Here is a 20,486-nt window from a genome sequence, read left to right as displayed (position 1 = left end):
CTATTTATCTACTTGCACTTTGACTTGCTTTTGAACTGCAGGAGCTGGGACCGAGCAACAGGAGCTCACCCCATTGTGGGGATTCGAACCGCCGACCTTCTGATCGGCAAGTCTACCTGGGTCCATATATATATATATATATATATATATATATATATATATATATATATACATATACACACATACATATACAGTACACACACACACACACACACACACACACACACACACACACACCAGCAATGAATTGCTACTGTTTTTAATATTCTTGGGTTATAATCTTCATTAATGGGCTGTGCATCATGTTCCCACAGTGGCGAACCAGTCCCTGATAATAGCACGTTAGCAGCCAATTTATACTGGACTGTCCACACCACCATTCAGCTTTATGGATCGTTCTGTGCAACTTCCCCAATGTTACCGCAGTATTGCTATCTGGAAGGGCACTCCTGCGTTACAGTGTGACCAAAAAAAGCCCAAACAAACTCAGAACAATTGTGTGATAGAAAGTTACAGATCTCAGCAGGAAGCAACCCCAAGTGGAAATGAAACAGTATATTATTTATTCAATTTATACACCGCCCTATACCCAGAGGTCTCAGGGCAGTTCACAAACAAGACGACAACATATAAAATCAAACCAAAAACAATAACCCAATTAAAACAAACAACCCCACATTCTAAAAGGGGATATCCACCCTTAAACATCTGGAAGTGGGATTGTGATGAAAGGGCTGCCTGGAGGGGCCCCTCAGAGCACCTGTCTACCTATCCTGGTACAGTCCATTTGCTGGCTCCTGCACAGAAGCCCACCCTGTCTGCGGAAAGCTAGCAGTTAAGTGAGAAGGCCAAGCTAGAATCTCCCTCCTTGATGTGCTAGCTCTCTGCATGCGGGGAGCACTTGGAACATGATCGTTCCCCTCCATTCAGATACAAAGTGGTCCCGGAAAGGCAGTGCTTTCCTCCTATAGTTGTTGGCACCTTTTAAGACTGCAGAAGCAGAGACTCTGGGCAAATAGCTGCAACCCACACGGTCCTCAAATTACACGTTCCAGGCTTTCCATTCCGAGATCAATGGATCATAGGAGCTGAACGAGATCCAGGAGCGCTACTTAATACCAAAGCATTGTAATTAGGCAATTAGGAATTAATGAATCAAAAAGAGCTTTAGCACAACAAAGAGAGGCAGATCTTGGAAAGGGGAGAAGTGAAAACACCCTTGTTTGGAAACTCTTGAGGCATTCATTTTCGCGGTGGCAACTCCAGCAGGAAATACGGGGCCAGCCTAAGCGCATACACATCAAAATTTGAAGCAAATCTCATGCTTAGAAAATGGGATATTACTAGGAATGTTATCTCTGTCTATTTGAATATGACCTTCCACTAGCCCTTGTAAATCCCAGAGATTGCTGTATCTGTTCTGGCGTACAAACCGTATTCAAATTTATTAATACCGGTAAGGCGAACCAAGTACAGTTTGCACTCTAAACAGAAACATGAACCCAAAATGTGTAACGAAGAGATTCTTAAATTTCAGGGGAGGCTGTGTGACCCTGCGTAAGTTGAGCAGCCTTCACTGAGAATTTAGCCGTAGTAAACATTACAGACCTGTCTGAACCACACAACACATTTTTTATCTTATCTGTATCCCTGAGGGTAGCAAACCACCACTGAAGGTTTCTCTAAATAACTTTGGTCTGGGTGTTTCATGCAGTTTAGAGTTTCCTCTGAAACTGATGCAGAAGTGCCAACCTCTGGGGGTTTTTTTTCTTACATCACCCCTCCAGAAAATTTGGCTTCGCAGTCTAAGTGCTTTGTAGAAAACAAAGGTGGATTCAACTCAGGTAAGCATTTCTCTGCCCTATGGTGGGGAAAATGCTGGAGAATCTGGATCACGTAATGGCACCCATGTCCTGTCCTACAAATATATTGCAATATTTAATATTGTTCCACCAGGAAACAGAGGAACTGGGAGAGAAAATTTACCACCCTTTACTGGGGACGTGGAACTGGTAGCATCTCCAGATGTTGTCGGACTCCAACTCCCATCAGCCTGTGGCGATCCAGGGATGATGGGCTTTGTAGTCCATCAAGAACTGGAGGGGCCAGAGTTTCCACAGTCTGTTCACAACCCGATACATTTTTACACAGTCGGGCCTTGAATTTATGGCTTCTCTCGTGCCATAATCGTGGACGCGGGGATGAAACAAATAATCCCCATTGCTAGAAGAAGCCTCTTTTATCCAGAGATCTCTGCAGGTTTACATGGAGAGAACAGCCTCCCGCAAGTTGAAAGAGGGATCCCTCGAGACAAGGGCTCCCAGATACAGAGGCCCGATTACATCATCACTGAACAGAGACAAAAACAGCAGTCGATGATGGCCGAAAGAGAGCCATTCCTTACATTTGCAGCTCTGCTACATTAGAACACTTTGTTCAGCTGCCTCGCCCTCGAGAACATCTGAAACTGGCTCGTTCAGAGCCAGAATACTGGTCAACCTAGTTCTGTATTGAGAGATTTTACTTTCTTGGGCTCCTTGATCACTGCAGATGGTGACAGCAGCCACGAAATTAAAAGACGCCTGCTTCTTGGGAGAAAAGCAATGACAAACCTAGACAGCATCTTAAAAAGCAGAGACATCACCTTGCTGACAAAGGTCCGTATAGTTAAAGCTATGGTTTTCCCAGTAGTGAGGTATGGAAGTGAGAGCTGGACCATAAAGAAGGCTGATCGCCGAAGAATTGATGCTTTTGAATTATGGTGCTGGAGGAGACTCTTGAGAGTCCCATGGACTGCAAGAAGATCAAACCTATCCATTCTGAAGGAAATCAGCCCTGAGTGCTCACTGAAAGGACAGATCCTGAAGCTGAGGCTCCAATACTTTGGCCACCTCATGAGAAGAGAAGACTCCCTGGAAAAGACCCTGATGCTGGGAAAGATGGAGGGCACAAGGAGAAGGGGACGACAGAGGACGAGATGGTCGGACAGTGTTCTCGAAGCTACGAACATGAGTTTGACCAAACTGCGGGAGGAAGTGGAAGACAGGAGTGCCTGGCGTGCTCTGGTCCATGGGGTCATGAAGAGTCGGACACGACTAAACGACTAAACAACAACAACTGGATATATAACTGACAGGTGGATAGTTGTTTTTAGCTTTTTTCCTTTTCCTTAATACTCTTTCTTTATTATTTCCTTCTCTTTAGATTAGTTTGACTTTTACTTATTGTATTTAATGTTGATTTAAAACAAAACAAAACTGGGTTTTTTTAAAAAAGAGAGAGATTGTGTTACAGCGCCTGCTGTGGCTGTAGAGCAGGGGTGTCAAACTCAAATTCATCGGGGGCCGCATCAGCAGTTTGGTCACCCTCAAAGGGCCGGTTGTATCTGTATGTGTCCACTCTTTATTATCATAAATTATTGTCACTGCATTCAATTATTACTGTTTTTTGTAATAATGTAAGTAATAACTAGCTCTGAAAGCAGAAACATAGTCAGAATAATGGCAAGTAGATATTCAAATGTACAATTATTGTACAATTTATTGAAAAATGATTTTTGGTAACTGCACTGGGTGGTGGAGGCTCGCTAGGGTTTCATGCAGGACCTTTGCAGAGCTACTAGTACCTGGAGATGCTGGAGTCCTTCTGCATCCAGGACAGATGTTCTGCCAGTGAGCCACCACCCTCTGAGGTTGACTCACTGAAGCTGCTCCCCTGGCTCCAAGGTTTAAGGGCCAGAAGTATAAAGCAGCATCCTATGTTTCTGAGGAGAGGGAGAGGGAGAGGGAGAGGGAGGAAGGAAGGAAGGAAGGAAGGGAGAAAAGAGGGAGTGGGAGGGAGAGAGGAAGGAAGGAAGGAAAGAGGGGAGAGAAAGAAGAGTAGGAAATAAGGAAGAGAATAAAGAAGGAAAGAAAAAGAAAGAGGGAGAGAAGACGGAAAGGGAGAAAGAAGGAAGGAAGTAGAGGTAAAGAAAGAATAAGAATGAGGGAGAGGAAGAAAGTTGGGAAGGACGGAAGGAAGGAAGGAAGGAAGTAAGGAAGAAAGAAAGAAAGAAAGAAAAGAGGGAGCAGGAGGGAGAGAGGAAGGAAAGAGGTGAGAGAAAGAAGAGTAGGAAAGAAGGAATAAAGAAGGAAAGAAAAAGAAAGAGGGAGAGAAGACAGAGATAAAGAAGGAAGGAAGGAGAGGGAAAGAAAGAATAAGAACGAGAGAGAGGAAGAAAGAAAGGGAAGGGGGGGTCACCGCCTTGATTCAGCGCCAGAAAAGAGTGCGAAGGGACCCAGGGGCAAAAAGCATTTCCCCGGCCCCAGCTGTTTGTCGGCGCTTTGTTGGCGCGGTGCTTCAGCAGCAAGGTCCCACTGCTGGGTCCCGCTGGCTGGGGCGCTCGGCGGGCGAGGTCCGGCGGGCCGGATTTGGCCCCCGGGCCTTGTGTTTGACACCCGTGCTGTAGAGACTGATACTGGAGAGACATGTTTTGTTGCAGCTGAGGCAGATGAAGGCGTCCAGTTGTGCTGATGCAGATGCAGCATGGCATTTCTTCTCTCTGTGCTCCTCCCAGTGGTCATTCCTCCTCTGGTCACTGCTATGGATGCACAACCTGACTGTCCGTCTCCAGGCACTGCAGTCGTCTGTAAGGGATCCCCACATTTGCCAGCCTCCACTCCACATTTGCCTCCGGAAAAACCCTCCTTGCTCTTTCGCCCTCTTCTCTCCTCACTCATCCACCCTTCAAGTGTACAAGTCAGGGCAGAAAAAAAGAGCTGGGGAAAAACTGCAAGGGTTTTCTGCTCTGCATCAGCTGCAAGCTGCTCAGGTTTATTTTGTTAAGCAGAAGCTGGACTCTTTTCATTACCGCACGCAGCACAAAACATTTTGCTTTCTCCATGGAGAAATGCTTGCCTGACCCTGGGAGATTAGAGAAGAATCTCGTTGGGTTCCCCCCACAGCCAGGGAGGCCACAACTGCTGTCGCAAACAGTCCTGGGCCAAAAGTTGCCGCTTGCTTCCTGTTTCAGGCTAAATTTGGGGACCTTGTTTCTCCAGGATTTAAAATAGGTGTGTTTTTTGCCAGTGCTGGAGCCTGCACCAGGCTGAATGTACCATGTTTCTCACATTTTAAGACATGTCTTATATTTATTTTTCCTCCAAAAAAACACACCACGGCTTATTTTCAGGGGATGTCTTATTTTTTGTTAAGCTTTTTAATTTTTTACCGGTATTAAGCTTTCAGAGAGTTTTGCTGGGTCGGGCTTGGTGCGGCGCGCGCTGCTTTGCCCGGCCACTACTCTTAAAACTCACAGGGCAGCGTTTGTGCTGCCTTGAGCTGTCATTGCAATAAATCGCGCTAAACCAGAATGGGGTGCCTATCTCGGGGTGGCTTTCTCCCCCTCCCAGGCTCCCACCTTCGCATCTCCTTCGGCGCTGTTGCTTTTTGCACGCAAACCAAGCTCCGCAGTGCTGGCTGCGGGCGGACTCAAAAGCAGAGCCAACAAACCAGCACCAGAGCTTCAAGCCGGCGCTCTCTCTATGGCGCAAGCATAGAGGCTGCTGCCCCATCGGAGCCTAGAGCGGATTGGTCAAACTCCGCTTCCGGATTGCGTTTCCTTAGAAACCCGAGGCGCGGCGACCCGGAAGCGCTTGCGGGACCAGTTCCGGGTCGCCGCGCCATGGCTGCGCTGGGAGCGTCGGGGTGCCTGCGGGGCGGGAGGGTCGCCGTGGCTTCGCTGCTCCTGAGGCAGCACCCGCAGGGATGCCGCGCCGCGTGGGGATGGCGGGGCCTCCCGCTGGACCCGGCAAAGACAGCAGCACGCACCGCGCGGAGTCCCGACTGAGCGGGACCCGGGAGAGACAGCAGCGCTCGGCGAGGCGCGCGCTGCAGAAGCGCCATGCAGACCTGCTTCCACCACTAACAATATGGTACCCCAGCATGTCTTATTTTGGGGGGATGCCTTATATTTTATTGCCTCCAGAAAATCGTGCCATGGCTTATTTTATAGGCACGTCTTAAAATGTGAGAAACACGGTAGTCCTAAGTCTCATGTTGCAGTGCCGAGTCTCTACCCTGTTCCTTAACAGTCAGCTCAGTGGTTTCCAAAGTGGTTGGCAGCGCCCGCTGGGGGTGGGATTACCCGGGGGCACTAAGAGGCATGGGGGGGGAGAGGGGGGCATGAGGTATAAAGAACTTAACAGGCTTTGGAAAGCTGGCATCACTGGATCAAGTCCATCCATTTTGTTGAATTAATTAAACTACATAGTTTTAATTGGATTTTGAATCAGTGCACAATTCATTGTCACCGTTTTGAAATTCACTGTGTTGCTATCTGCTATAGTTGATTGTGCAAACTGCTATTCTGAATAAAGGTAAAGGTATTTGGGCCCCTGACCATCAGGTCCAGTCGTGTCCGACTCTGGGGTTGCGGCGCTCATCTCGCTCTATAGGCCGAGGGAGCCGGCGTTTATCCGCAGACAGCTTCCGGGTCATGTGGCCAGCATGACAAGCTGCTTCTGGCGAACCAGAGCAGCGCACGGAAGCACTGTTTACTTTCCCGCCAGAGCGGTTCCTATTTATCTACTTGCACTTTGATGTGCTTTCGAACTGCTAGGCTGGCAGGAGCTGGGACCGAGCAACGGGAGCTCACCCCATTGCAGGGATTCAAACCACCGACCTTCTGATCAGCAAGCCCTAGACTCTGTGGTTTAACCCGCAGTGCCACTTGGGTCCCTATTCTGAATAGTGAATATATATATTGGGGTTCCATGGCACCAAGCGTTTAAGTGAAATCATGTGTATTTGAAACACCTTTGAAAAAGCCTGCTAGTACCCTGTTCCCCACTCCTTTTTATGACATTTTCGGGATGCTTCTGGGTTCGGCACAATCGCACACATATTGGACGTGCCTAAAATGGTCATTGACTGTAATGCTTGGAAAGTATGGGATGAACGAGTGACTAAAGGGAAGACATATAAACACCCCCAACAAGCAAATCAGGATGAATGCAGGATAAATGCTCGCTCGCATCTAACCTCCCCGCAAACAAATCGGAATAAAGACCAGACAGCCCTAGACTGCTGCTGGAGCTTCGCATCAGGATGAATGCTGAAGAAATAGGTCACCTGGAGGATAGGCACATACGAAGACAAGGCATCTCTGCAGGTTCTCCAGACCTGGGTCGGAAAGGACTGGAAAGTTCAGAATGCCCAAAGAACAGACCCCCCCAAAAAACAGGTCAGAGGTGGGTTTTACCATGTCGTATCCCGTAACCCGACCCTCGTTTTGCAGGGACTGCACCCGGCTTTCCACAAAGGAGAGAAAAGTTACACATTGTATGTTTGAAGGACACGGCGAGAGCTGAAGTTCTGGAGCGTTCTAATGCACTATGTGCTAAGGGAAGGCGGGGAGGAGGGGGAGGGAGGAAGACGCAAAAAAGATTCAACACGGAGAGACATCTGGGTTGTAAATGTCAGTGGAAAAAGCCACACAGTTATGCTGCAAAGGAATTTGGCTCGGCGTTCCTGGGAACGTTCTTCAGAAGGAATCCATCTGAAGGCGATTGTTTGAAGCGAGGACCCTTTGCTGCGCTTTCAAATCCGGCATGTCCTCAGCTCGCTTTGTTTTGCGCACGGCGATGCAAGCACTGTGCGCCACTTTGCTCGTGCGAAAGCCGACCGCCGTTCTCCCCCCACCCCTAAGTTGGCCTACGAGTTTTCCCTAAACTACCAACGCTGAATTGGACGAAGGGGGAGGAAGGAGGCTGTGGTTGGGAGACCCACTTCCTGGCTCCCTCCCCCAGGCATCTGGAGGCATCCTAACTCCCCACCGCAGGCGGAAGGAGGAAGAAATCCTCTGCAGAAGATATTCCTGACCACGGCGGCAAGCGAGTTCAGCCCTTTCCCTTACCCCAAGTTACGCATCTTGGTTCTTAAGAAGAGCCTGCTGGATCAGGTCAAGGGCCCATCTAGTCCAGCATTCTGTTCTCACAGTGGACAACCAGATTCCCATCACAGGAAACCAGAAAGCAGGATCTGAGCACAAGAGCAACCTCTCCGCCTGGGGTTCCCAGCAACAGGCATTCAGAAGCATTGCTTCCTCTGACTGTGGAAGCAGAGCATAGCTAGTAGGCTTTGATGCCAATGCGTCCAATCCTCTCCTAAAGACACCTAGGCTGCTGGCCATCACCGCTTCCTGTGGCAGGGAGTTCCACAGTTTAACTATGTGCTGCCCGAATAAATTCGTTTATCTGTCCTGAATCTTCCAATGCTCACCTTCACAGGGTGTCTACGAGTACTGGTGTTGCGAGACAGAGAGAGAAAAGGTTTTTTTCTCCATGCCATGCATTGTTTTTTATAAATTTCTATCAAAGCCTGCTCCCCAAAAACACAGCAAAACTGTCATTTAAATGGCCCTAATTGGCTAAGAAGAATCTATACCGCAAGGAAAAGCAGCAGGGATGAAAAGGCAGAGGATTCTCTCTAACTCTCACTTAGCCATCTGGAACGATTTGCTGCACAGGTACATCTTCCTGGCACACCTGCTCTTCGCTTGAGGCACAGCATGGCCTGGATCCTGGCCAATGTGAGACATTTTTGTGGGACCCGACAGAGAAAGTCTAGATAATGCTCCCTCCTGCGAATTAATACGGGGCACAATCCACTAGGCAATTTCCTTGAGCTTCTTTGATACCAGCATGGAGGGTGCAAGAACAGCACACATTCTGCTGGTGGGGTTCGAGGGGAGTGTACCATATGACTCACTTGACTCCCGGGCCCTGAATGGGGTAACTGTGCCCCTGAAGGACCAGGTGCGCAGCCTGGGAGTCATTTTGGACTCACAGCTGTCCATGGAGGCGCAGGTCAATTCTGTGTCCAGGGCAGCTGTCTACCAGCTCCATCTGGTACGCAGGCTGAGACCCTACCTGCCTGCAGACTGTCTCACCAGAGTGGTGCATGCTCTAGTTATCTCTAGCTTGGACTACTGCCATGCGCTCTACGTGGGGCTACCTTTGAAGGTGACCCGGAAACTGCAACTAATTCAGAATGTGGCAGCCAGACTGGTGACTGGGAGCGGCCACCAAGACCATATAACACCGGTATTGAAAGACCTACATTGGCTCCCAGTACGTTTCCGAGCACAATTCAAAGTGTTGGTGCTGACCTTTCAAGCCCTAAACAGCCTCGGTCCTGTATACCTGAAGGAGCGTCTCCACCCCCATCGTTCAACCCAGACACTGAGGTCCAGCTCCGAGGGCCTTCTGGCAGTTCCCTCACTGTGAGAAGCGAAGTTACAGGGAACCAGGCAGAGGGCCTTCTTGGTAGTGGCACCCTCCCTGTGGAATGCCCTCCCATCAGATGTCAAGGAAATAAACAACTATCTGAGTTTTAGACAGCATCTGAAGGCAGCCCTCTTTAGGGAAGCTTTTATTATTTGATGAATTATTGTATTTTAATATTTTGCTGGAAGCTGCCCAGAGTGGCTGCGGAAACCCAGCCAGATGGGCAGGGTATAAATAATAATAATATTATTATTATTACTGGACCCGCTGCTTCTGTTTTATAGAACCATGAATACTCAGAGAGAGCGTATGAACAACTCCTCAACCAGGCCGAGCTTGTCATGTAAATAACTCACATTCAGAACAAAGGCTCTCGCTGTAGTTTTGGATCCATCCCTTATATTCTTTCGCACATCCAAAAAGACATAATGCATTATTGAGAAAGAGCACTCAGATCTGCATGAAAATTGCAAATGCCAATTTATACGCACAGGTGCAAAACTCAGGAACAGCGACCATAGTTTAGATAAGAACGCAATGCACGTTCCGCCTAGTGGGGGAGACTGTGGCCAGGTGAGCTGTGTCCCTACCTGCTGCCCAGGTACAGAAACCTGGAGATGGTGAGATCCAGGGGCCCTGAAAGCCTCCCTTCTTGGGATTTTTTAAAAAGTCTTTTTAAAAGACAGCCTTTTAAATGCACAGCTGCCCTCTGCAAAGCGGGGCACATGGGACACCCCAATTCCTAGATGGCACGGAGGACTCTCTCCGATTTAATCATGCTGCGTGGAAATGTTTGGCCCGTCCTGCTATTGCGCAGCCCTGCTGTGAGGGAACAGGGCAGCTATGCAGCAAACGCAATTAATTAAAAACCATTTGCCAACTCCCAAACATGGGAGAACCGGCCTCCATGAGGGGGGGAAAGGAATTAAATCAGATGACTCAAATTTCCCTGGAGGATTTTTTTTTTTTTTTTGCTGAAAGGTTTCTCTTCGGCTCCAGCTGGCCCAGGAGGAGAACATCCTGAAGCCAACCTTGTATAGTTGCCCAGAAAACTACCTCCAAGCTTTGCATTAGTGTTTTATTGGGATTTTATTTCTTGGAAAAGGAGGTATGGATCGTGATTGCTGACCACAATGCAGAAAGAGGCAGGCGTGGTTGGAATCATAGAATCATAGAGTTGGAAGAGGCCACAAGGGCCATCCAGTCCAACCCCCTGCCGAGCAGGAAACACCATCAAAGCATTCTTGACATATGGCTGTCAAGCCTCTGCTTAAAGACCTCCAAAGAAGGAGACTCCACCACACTCCTTGGTAGCAAATTCCACTGCCGAACAGCTCTTACTGTCAGGAAGTTCTTCCTAATGTTTAGGTGGAATCTTCTTTCTTGTAGCTTGAATCCATTGCTCCGTGTCCGCTTCTCTGGAGCAGCAGAAAACAACCTTTCTCCCTCCTCTATATGACATCCTTTCATATATTTGAACATGGCTATCATATCACCCCTTAACCTTCTCTTCTCCAGGCTAAACATACCCAGCTCCCTAAGCCGTTGGAGGTCTTTAAGCAGAGGCTTGACAGCCGTCTGTCCGGAAAGCTTTGATGGTGTTCCCTGCTTGGCAGGGGGCTGGACTGGATGGCCCTTGTGGTCTCTTCCAACTCTACGATCCTATGATTCTATGACCATCCTGGTCTCCCTTTCCTGAAAATATACCCCCCCCCCCAGCTCTATTTTATCTGTTCTGGGGGTGGGGCGATGCACTGAAGCCAATCCCACTCACCCCACTCTGCTCTTGTGGTCCTTGAATATCTACCGTATCTATCTTTATGTTTAGGGAAGCTTTTAATGTTTAACAGACCATTGTATTTTAATATTCTGTTGGAAGCCGTCCAGAGTGGCTGGGAAAACCCAGCCAAATGGGTAGGGTACAAATAATAAATTATTATTATTATTATTATTATTATTATTATTATTATTATTATTATTATATTATCTTCTTCTTCTGTCTGTCTATCTATCTATCTATCTATCTATCTATCTATCTATCTATCTATCTATCTTTAAATTTTCTCCTCCAACTGCTGGGCTGTTTGTTCATTAAAAGGCCTCCAGAGCATCACAGCATCAACCTCTGTTGTCTTTTCCTTTGTTCGAATTCCCTGTCCATGGGAGCTGGGTGCCAAGGGGTCTTCTTTAACCGTTTGTTGTCCCGATACTGTTGCTCCCTGGCTGGACTCTACCCAACCAAAGCTGAGCATTCCAGGAGCTCTGCGGCACACAAGCAGTGGCATCGACCCCAACGGGGTTTCATGTGCTCAGAGTTCCAGTTAGAGAGATTTGATCTGAACAATGAAAAAGATTTAAAGGCTTCCGGTCCCAAGGCCATAGCAGAGATGACATATTGGGGGGGGGGAGAGAGAGAGAGAGAGAGAGAGAGAGAGAGAGCAGAGAACACAACGTTGAATGTCTTTGCTGCCGATGTTAACAGTTGGATTCACTGCTAACTGAGCTCATTCATCTCTTTTCCGTCCCCTTTATCAAAACAGAGATTGCATGCTCCTTGCAGCAAAGACTTCCTCTTTTAGGACGGTGAAGTTCTAGAGCACCATATACAAGGGCAATTCCATTTGCCTTCCACAGACTGAAGATTAAAGTTGCTTCCTCAAGTGTGCATTTAAATTGCAGCACCCAAAGGCCACGATTCCCACAGTGGTAGTGGGCAGGAGGTAAGAACGGGTGAATCTGTCAATTTAATTTTTCTCTCTCTACATGTCCAGTCTTAGGTTCAATCCCCCAATTTCCTACAATAGTTTGCTTTTCTTCTTCTTAAGAAATGGTTCGCATAAAAATTCACCAGTATTTTGCTGCAAAATTCTCCTAGTACTGAGAATTTCATCTAATGTGCAGGTTTTTGCAAAGCAATTTCCCCCAATGTAAGGGATTTTTATGCACTATTTTGACTACTATTTTCACCTCTTTGCACACTTTACCTAAGTATATGCATTTTCTATATGCATTTTCTTTCTTTCTTTCTTTTTTAAAATATTTTTTTGATTTTCTAACAGTTACATAGAGGGGGGGGAGACAAAAGAAAAGAAAAAATACACATAAAAAACAACTAAACACTTTAAAAAATGCATCAAAACTTAATCACATTTGGGGAAACATATTCTCTTATTTTAACAATATAACTAAATAATGCTCCCCTATAATTCCTTTACTCTATTGACTTCCTCCTTCCCCCCCTTCCACGTTTCTGTTTATAACTAATATAGCACTCTCTAATTCATTCCTCCATTCTTCATTCTAGTTCACTTATTGCGTATACTATTCCAGTCCTATTTTTTAAACACAAACATAAAATAATTGAAAATCTCCTAGAATCTGAAATATATAATAACTATTTAACATACAATCATTTCCCTCCTTTATATAACTTTTCACCTCTTCAGCCGCTTAATACTTCCCCCTCCCTTATTGTCCTTCTTTAACCTTATAATTTTTCTCCAAATTCTACATGCATTTTCTGTATGCATTACGTGCCTGAAGAAGTGCATTGCAAAATTCAGAAAATGAAAAATTCCGAAAGACTGCTGAGCTTTGGTCCGCGTTATTTCAAAAAGGATGAAGTAGGCAAGCCTGCCTTTAACTGCAATCTTATCCAAATTTCTCATTCATCCTTCGCAGGAGGACAGAAACCCCCGTTCTGATTGCCGATAGTCCAGACACGCCGGCAGCAAATTGGCACAGGAAAAGGAGATGCCCATTGCCCCAAAACAATGGCAGCAACTCTCAAAGGCCCTGAAGAGGAAGTGCCTCTTTGATGGGGCATTTCCCGTTTCCTCTTGACCACCAACAATCGTACTTCAAGCAGCTGCCTTCTCAGATGCCGTTACGTTGGAGGAACGAGGCCTCTGGTAGGGAGAACCAGAGAGGGCAAGCAATGCATTTGCACAGAATGAAAAACAAATGAGAGTTTTGCTCCTACATTTGCAAGTTCAAAGCCCATACAATTAATTCAGATATTTTTTAAAAATGAATGCTTCGTTGAAGAGTCATCATCAGTATTACAACGCACGGCATTGACAAAGCGCCCAGGGAAATATATCCCTTCCTCCTCTTTGATGCTAAAACTGGGGGTCATTCGGTGAAGTTGGATGTTGGGAGGATTCCAGAGAGATAAAAGAAAGTCACTTCCCCAGGAGGCAATGGAGGCCACCCATCTAGATGGGCTTTAGAGCAGTGTTTCCCAGTCTTGGGTCTCCAGCTGTTTTTGGACTACAACTCCCATCATCCCTAGCTGGCAAGACCAGTGGTCAGGGATGATGGGAATTGTAGTCCGAAAACAGCTGGAGACCCAAGGTCAGGGAAACACTGCTTTAGAGGAAGATTAGACAAATTCACAGAGGAAAGGGCTACTGGCGGTTACTAGCCACCATGGCTTTTTGTCCTGCATGCACTGTCTGCCTCAAAATGCTTCTGAGTATCCGCTGCTGGAAACTGCAAGATCAGGCCCTTCTTTGGGGCATCCCATAGGCTTCTGGCTGGCCACTGAGAGAACGGGATCCTGGACCAAATGAGCTTCACTGACTCCAGCATCCCTCCTCAGCAGACTTTCTTGAAGGTAGATTTTGGTGGAAAGGGCAATTAAAAGTTTGTGGTTGAAGGCAACCCCTGAACATTGCTGCAATGCTTCCCTCGCAACAGAATCAATGCAGCCGTTCTTAAATAACCCCCAGTTTATAGAAACACAGCTATTCCTCCAAATTCACACTTCTTCAAAGTTGGTGCTGGAGGAGACTCTTGAGAGTCCCATGGACTGCAAGAAGATCAATCCTATCCATTCTGAAGGAAATCAGCTCACTGGAAGGACAGATCCTGAAGCTGAGGCTCCAATACTTTGGCCACCTCATGAGAAGAGAAGAATCCTTGGAAAAGACCCTGATGCTGGGAAAGATGGAGGGCACTAGGAGAAGGGGACAACAGAGGACGAGATGGCTGGACAGTGTTCTCGAAGCTACGAACATGAGTTTGACCAAACTGCGGGAGGCAGTGGAAGACAGGAGTGCCTGGCGTGCTATGGTCCATAGGGTCATGAAGAGTCGGACACGACTAAACGGCTAAACAACAACAACAAAGTTTTTGGGCTGCAGTTCTCCAACCAAAAAGTGCGTGCAAAAAGGAGTGTATGTGGACCAAAACTCACATGTCAGAGGGGGAAAGTACACTCTTTTGGAAGAAACTGTTTGCAAGAATATGTCTACAAGGCAAAATGAAGTACAAAAACACGTACTATGTCGAATGAAAATGAACGGAGCCCTTAAGACTGAAGTTGACAAGAATTTCCCATCGCTACGCAGAACATTTACATGATGTGGAACTTCCTTGGGAGATGGCGGGGTGTTGCAAGAGAAGGGAACAGGATAAAGCCCCGTTATAAATATTCCACAAGATACACAGAAGATTGTAAAAGGACGTTTTCGAAAAGAAAAGAAAAAGCCCTCTTCATGATTTGTAAACCCCCGTCCTGTTTCGAGTGCGTTTGGAAAATAAAAAGGGGAGGAAGGAGTTGAGATCATCTGAAATTTGGAATTCACATGCATTTTTCTACATCTGCTCTGAATTAAGCTCTTCATAGGACTGCCTTGCATGTAATAGGATAATTGCTTACAGATTTGGGATTTTCTTCCTCCCCTTCAATGCTCTCGCTCTCTCGAAAACATGAATTTTAAAAGGAGGGAGAGGAGGAGGAGAAAAAAGTCAAGCACAACCCAGAATTCTCTTGGCAGAGGAACACCAGGAAAAAAGGAGGGGAAGAGAGAAAGGAAGAATGAATCACAATGTGATGGGCACACCAGAAAACGAAGTCTAGCCGAAAATAAAAAGCTCAGTTGTAAAGATACTCTCCTGAAGCCCAAATGCAGGAAGAGATAAATACAGAAGAATCTGCCCGTTTCTCGGTGTAGCTGTCAAGCTTTAAAAAGATGCCACAATGACCAAAACAAGCTTCAAGAAAAACAACATAGCCTTGTATATTTCCTCAGCATGGACAAGTCGCTGTCTTCTTCAGGATGTGAGGTTGGCCTTGTAACAGAAGCTCTTTTTTTGTCCCCAGATTCACATGCAGGGAATCCAGCTTGTAAAGTTGGACGATGCACATCCAACGTGATAGACATTTGCATTTTTAAATACTGTATATAAATTTACTGCAACAGGTCTCCCCCCCCCCCTCCCAACAGACCACTGCCCAGCTGCAAAGCAGTTATAGCAGGAAAATGTGCTAGTCTTCTCCCATAAGGCTGTCCTGCATGCAATTACCCCGAGTTTTTGGAGGTTAGATGTCAAAGATGCTCATCAGCCAACACAACACAAGCCCGCTTGCCAACTAATTACGCGTGCGCGCACACACAAATACACACTTCCAGCTCCTGAGCATTTGGCTGGCAGCTCCTGGACGAAGTTCCCTGCTGGTAAAATAACTAGATATTAACTCTTCTCAGTGGGAACCCCTTTTCTTCCTATTAATCTTCATCAAGGGCTCCTTTTTGCCATGATCTATTAATCCAATACAAAACGAACAAGCCCTGCAGTCTGCAAGCTGCGAGTTCTGGAACGGCCCCTTCGACACCTGCCTCGGGAACAGAAGCCGTTTCAAGACTGCAGCCCTTCAAATTCATTTTAAATCCTAGTTGTGCTTCAGCTCCAGTGCCAGTTAGCACATCCAGCCATGCGGTCTACAACTGCAGCATGTTCCCCCCAGTGCTAAGAAGCTGCGGATGCATTCAGAACATCCAGAGTTACCATCCCAGCTCTGGGGACCTCACCTTAGGAAGGACATTGACAAGCTGGAGGTAAAAGGTAAAGGTAAAGGGACCCCTGACCATAAGGTCCAGTCGTGACCGACTCTGGGGTTGCGCGCTCATCTCGCATTATTGGCCGAGGGAGCCGGCGTATAGCTTCCAGGTCATGTGGCCAGCATGACAAAGCCGCTTCTGGCAAACCAGAGCAGCACACGGAAACGCCGTTTACCTTCCCACTGTAGCAGTTCCTATTTATCTACTTGCATTTTGACGTGCTTTCGAACTGCTAGGCTGGCAGGAGCTGGGACCAAGCAACGGGAGCTCACCCCGTCACAGGGATTCGAACTGCCAACCTTCTGATCAGCAAGCCCTAGGCTCAGTGGTTTTACCACAGCGCCACCTGGGTCCCTAAGCTGGAGGTAGGCCTAGGCAATACAGCGATATATCACCCAGGGCTGGTGTGTGGGGGCAGACCGCGACGACAGCTTCACTCGGCAGTATATCGCTGGTGAAGCCGCCATCGCACTCTGCCCCAGTGGAGTGAGAATCAAGCTGAATCAACGAGGTGCCAATACAGCTTGTTCCTTCCTCTGCTTCTTTAAACTGCTTGGGCTGAGGAGGGTGCTGCTGCCCTTGCCTCAGCCAAGCAGTTTTATGGAGCCCCCGACCCGCCACCGGCTCACACGAGCCAGCACCAGGATGGGGGCTCCGTTAAAGTGCTCCCTCTCCCTAGCTGAGAGAACCCTAACTCTGCTCCTGCTTGCACGCAGCAACTCGCCTGCTGGGGTCATTGTAGCTTTTTTGCAACAACGTGGTATATCACCAAACTGTGATGTTTGGCTGGCGATACACTGCAATGTTGGAAACCCAACATCACCCGGCCCTAACGGAAGGCAACCAATATGCTTAAGGGTTTTGGAAACCAAGCCTTATGAGGAGCGTTTGAGGGCGTTGGGTATGTTCAGCCTGGGGAAGAGATGACCAAGAGGTGATACGACAGACCTTCAGATATTTGAAGGTGGCTGTCACGTGGATGATGGAGTGAGCCGTTATCTGCTTCTCCAGAGCAGAAGACCCAAACCAAAGGACTCAGATGACAAGGAAGGAGATTCCAACTCAACGTTGGGAAGAACTTTCTGGAGTCAAGAGCTGTTTGCCCGTGGAATGCGCTCCCTCAGAAGCCGGTGGACTGTCCTTCAATAGAGGCTTTTCAACAAAGATTGGATGGCCAACTGTCAGGAGTTATTTAGCTCTGATTCCTGCATTGTAGAAGGTTGGAGTAGATGACCCTTGGGGGTTAGACTCCAAGTCTACAGTTTGATGATTCTAAGAGCAAACCCTGCCCCATCTTCCAGATCTACCCTTCACAAGGCAAGGAGCAAAAAAAACCCCAAAAAACCCAGGTCACATGCCAGTGGTGGGTGGGGCCAGGGGCAGGAAGTGGGTGGAGCCACACCTGCGAATTTCACCTTTGCACAGGAGGCTAGTCTCTAACACAAACTTGCACGATCCTCCATCCATTCTGGCAAACAAGTAGCATTCTCAGAGTTCAAGGCCACATTCCAGACAGGCAAAAACTCTTAAAGAAGGCAGCTTGGTTAGAGAAAAGTGCAGCTGGGGAGAGTTCCTAGAGTCAAACAGGTGAGGTCTAAGGGGCCCTATCTGGTCCCTGGACCCCTGAAGTTTCCCATCCCTTACCTGCAGCATACAAATACCCAGGAGACTGCGATACTGAAGAGCAGGGCAAAAACTTACCCTGCCCCAGAAGGAAGGACTGGATCTCACAGTCTTAAGTTACAGAAGCCAAGTTTTGGTCAAACATTAGGAGAGGCTGTCTGATGGCAATAAAGCCAGCTAACTGGATGGGTAGTGGGCTCTGGCCTTTGCGCAGAGGCTAGAAGGACGGGGGATGTGGTAGTTCTGGATTCCTGCTCATCGAGGAGGCGGATGGGCTCCAAGGCACACTCACCAACCAATTCAAGGATTATGCATCTTGCTGCTGCTGCTGGGCTCCTCTGAAGTTCAGCGCTTTCGTGTTTCTCCAGCACTGCCTTCCCAGGTTTGTCATTTGGAAATAGTTCGCTCTAGCAGCACGCAGCTTAAACCAGGCATCCCCAAACTTCGGCCCTCCAGATGTTTTGGCCTACAACTCCCATGATCCCCAGCTAACAGGACCAGTGGTCGGGGAAGATGGGAATTGTAGTCCAAAACATCTGGAGGGCCGAAGTTTGGGGATGCCTGCCTTAAACCATGGAGCTCACTCCCAGAGGAGGCAGCTGATGGCCACTGACTTGGATGACTTTAAAAGAGGATCGGACAAATTCAAAGGCTACGAGCCAGGATGGTTCTGCTCTGCCTGTACAGTCGGAGGCAGCCATGCTTCTGAGTAACAGTCGGTGGAAACATGAGAGTCGCTCATGTACTCAGGTCCTGTGTGAGGGTTTCCTACAAGTATCTGGGTTAGCCACTGTGAGAACAGGATGCTGGACTAGATGAGCCACGGGCCTGATCCGGCAGGTCTCTTCTTAAAATCACAAGCTGCAAGAACTTGACAGCAGGATGCAAGGCAAAAATATAAATTAAGTGCAGGGTTCCTTCCTGCAGCCAATCAGAAGCCTCGCTTTGGAAGTCAAATGTTTTGGAAGTCGAACGGACTTCTGGAACGGATTCCGTTCGACTTCCCATTGTATTTCAGCAATGTTTTTGCAGCTCAGAGTCTACTTCCTCAGATACATGAAGTCTTATCCTCAGTTGACAGAGGCATGTTCATGTGCGTAAAATTTACAGAGGGACACTGGAGGGTGAGGAATGTATTGCACAACACCTAAAACCAACAAGTTGAACTCTGCATTCTAGATGCGGAGCAGTGATGGGGAATTTGGAGCAACATCTGGCGAGGCAAAACTCCATGACCTTTGGCCACTCTGGCTGGGGCTGGGGCTTGTTGTTGTCCAGCAACATCTGGAGAGCCAAGGTTTTCCCCATCCCTGGTGCAGTGTGAAGCCCCACTTGCATAAAACGTTCATTTGCAGGACAAAACTTTGGCCCAGCACACTAGAGCAGAGTGCGGTCTTAACGCAGACCCAGCCCTGCAACCAATTATCCCTTCAAACTCTTACAAATCGCAAGTGGAAATAACTCCCCTTATCTCCCCGTCAGAGGGCCAGTCCTGGAGACTCCTCCAGTCCCTCAGGTTCCATGTGTGCTGCAACATTATCATCCCTCTCCCTTATCAGCGTGGTCACCAAGTCCCCAAAAACACAAAGGGGAAGGGGGCTGGTGGTGTAACTCCACCAAGCTGTTGAGAATTGGGGGGGGGGGTGAGAATAACAGGCGGAAAAAAGGGGTTCCCTGCTGCGATTTTTCTAACCCGATGCGCACATTCAGGGCCATTTAATTGGCGTCCAGCCTTGCACATTGTCAGCCAACCAGCTTTCCATGCCAAAACTGAGCCCCAAAATGTCATGAGCATTAAACCCAGGGTGGGGAACTCCCCGCAGCCCCAGCCAGCATGGCCAATAGCCAGGGATGGTGGGAGCAGTGTTCGAAATTCTCCTGGCACATTTTGCATCTAGCTATTGGCCACTTGCGACCAAGTGAAGATCCATACAGTCATACCTTGGTTCTCAAACCTAATGTGTTCTGGAAGTTCGTTCGACTCCTGAGACAGTTTGAAAACCAAGGCGCAGCTTCCAATTGGCTGCAGTCGCTTCACTTGATCTGAAGCCGTGTCGGACGTTCGGCTTCCGGAAAACATTCGAAAACCAGAACAGTTACTTCCAGGTTTTCGGCATTTGGGAGCCGATTTGTTTGGCAACAAAGACGTTCGAGAATCAAGCTATGACTGTATTTTATCTGCACAATCAGAATAAATTTCAGGAACCAAAACGTCGTATTGGAAAAGATGACTTTCGAGCTGTCTGGCCCCCAAACTGGCAACTAGGCATTCCGTTTTGGTGACTGCAACCCTTGGTTTAAGGAGCCAATTGGCGCATGGCTTAGATATTTGAGTTTCTAGCGTCTGTGGGGCACCCACAGGCCACCTCAGCCAAGCCCCATCCCTTTGGGAGGAAGGGTTTCGAGCCAGAAGCATCGAGGCAAAGATGCCCGAGTCCTCCGTGTGCTCTTATTTCCATGGAACTCCAGGCAGCCAAAGGATGCCACCCAAGTATGCGCCATCACAGCTGATCCAACCAAGCCGGAGACAGAAGGAAATTCGGCTTATTCCCCTGGCTGCTTGACCCCGAGGAGCAGAAAAGTCCAGCCAAGTGGCTGCACAGCCTATGGGGAGGGTGGGGGTTGCACAGATGCACCCCACACATTGCAACTCTTTCTAGAGACCCAGTTTCCAGGCACACAATTTTTTTGGGGGGGGGGACACAGCCTATTGGAGGGGGGCACAGAGGCACCCCACATAATGCAACTC

General features: G+C 47.9%; 1 protein-coding gene across 2 annotated transcripts in view; it reads right to left on the bottom strand.

The window, feature by feature from the left end:
* The window catches only part of FRMD6 (FERM domain containing 6), a 136,446-nt gene that overhangs the window by 49,494 nt on the left and 66,466 nt on the right, over positions 1-20,486 (bottom strand). The gene's annotated exons all lie outside the window — the stretch shown is intronic.

Source organism: Zootoca vivipara, chromosome 1 (genome assembly GCF_965207765.1).
Source record: "Zootoca vivipara chromosome 1, rZooViv2.hap1.1, whole genome shotgun sequence".
In the NCBI taxonomy this organism is placed as follows: Eukaryota; Metazoa; Chordata; class Lepidosauria; order Squamata; family Lacertidae; genus Zootoca; species Zootoca vivipara.
Note: the sequence above shows the minus strand (reverse complement) of the source record. Positions and strands in the feature narration are given on the sequence as shown.